Here is a 1,294-nt window from a genome sequence, read left to right on the forward strand (position 1 = left end):
GCAGATAATCAATATCAAAGGAACATCAGGATAGCAGCATTCAGTCAAAGACTGCCTCACCTCATGGAGGCAGAAAATGGTTTCAAAAACATCTTTCATCAGCAGTTCCTCTAGGTTCTCTGTGAGAAGAAAACAACATGTCAGCATGAAAGGCTGCTGTGGTTTCTGTTCCACCTGTCTTACCAATGATCATTATTCATGCTTGTCTGTCTGAAATATCACCTCCAGTGTTGATGAAGGTCTGATGAAGGATGAAATGGACGACCCGGATCCTGGAGAAAGAATAAAAAGTTTATATACATCTGTCTGTGTAACTTTGCTCCCCTTACTCTCTCAGGCTTTTTGTGTTTCCAAACATACACTGACACAATGTGTTGGGCTTCTGTGATGCTATAATACAACAAAGCCATTTTTAAAATCCAAATCCACCCTTCAAAGATGCATGATATGAAATTTCTTTGACAAAGAAGCTGAAAAAAGAAGCTGCTGACATTGGAAATGAGTCAGAAGGAAAAAAGACACAGCAGATTCATGAAAATGACAACAGAAGTTTTAAAATAAAACTCTACTAAACCTGTACTGCTTTCTCGCTATATTCCTTATATTCAGATTTTATTCCAAAGTGTGGCCAATGTTTGTTGGTTTGCATGTGTCACAGCGCATGTGTGTCACAGCGCATGTGTGTCACAGTGCATGTGTGTCACAGTGCATGTGTGTCACAGTGCATGTGTGTCACGGTGTATGTGTGTCACAGTGTATGTGTGTCACAGTGCATGTGCACCCACCTTGCACCCCAAAGAAAGGAAATCGTGAATACTCAGTGCAAATGCACAGCAGTAACAGGATAATACCTCAAATCCAAATAAACTATTTTAATCAAACACTCTGAAGTCAGTACAGTTGTTTAAACTGACATAAAAATTAATGTTTAATATTTTTAAGCAGTAACATCAGTGCATCAGTATGTACTGATCTCTAAGTGAATGTGAGTCTCTGCTGACCACAGCTGCTTCACACTGTGTCACTTCATTAACTCCCTGCAGCTGTCTGAAGGCAGCGGACACATGTTGATAAATCTGCATCCTCTGATTGCAGAAGAGTCCAGTCATAGCTCAGTGTCATCAAACGCTAAACTGAAAGTGCTCTGTATATGTGTGTATTACCTGGTTGCCTGGGTGACTGCTCCTCTCACATCTCCACACCAGTTGCAAGAGTCAGAGACCTTGAGGAGGTACTGGTAGTCTTCGAACATCTTACTGGGAGCACGCAAGCCGAAGAACACTTTGTCATCATG

General features: G+C 41.2%; 1 long non-coding RNA gene across 1 annotated transcript; it reads right to left on the reverse strand.

The window, feature by feature from the left end:
• Positions 1-33: 33 nt before the first annotated feature.
• LOC111649076 (uncharacterized) lies at positions 34-1,288 on the reverse strand. Its single transcript, XR_002760242.2, has 3 exons — positions 1,164-1,288; positions 223-272; positions 34-119 (listed from the first exon to the last, which is right to left on the reverse strand). It is a non-coding gene; the product is annotated as an uncharacterized LOC111649076 (long non-coding RNA).
• Positions 1,289-1,294: the final 6 nt, after the last annotated feature.

This window comes from Seriola lalandi, unplaced genomic scaffold, assembly GCF_002814215.2.
Source record: "Seriola lalandi dorsalis isolate HSWRI2012SDOR001 ecotype SW California unplaced genomic scaffold, Sedor1 jcf7180001964192, whole genome shotgun sequence".
Taxonomy (NCBI): Eukaryota; Metazoa; Chordata; class Actinopteri; order Carangiformes; family Carangidae; genus Seriola; species Seriola lalandi.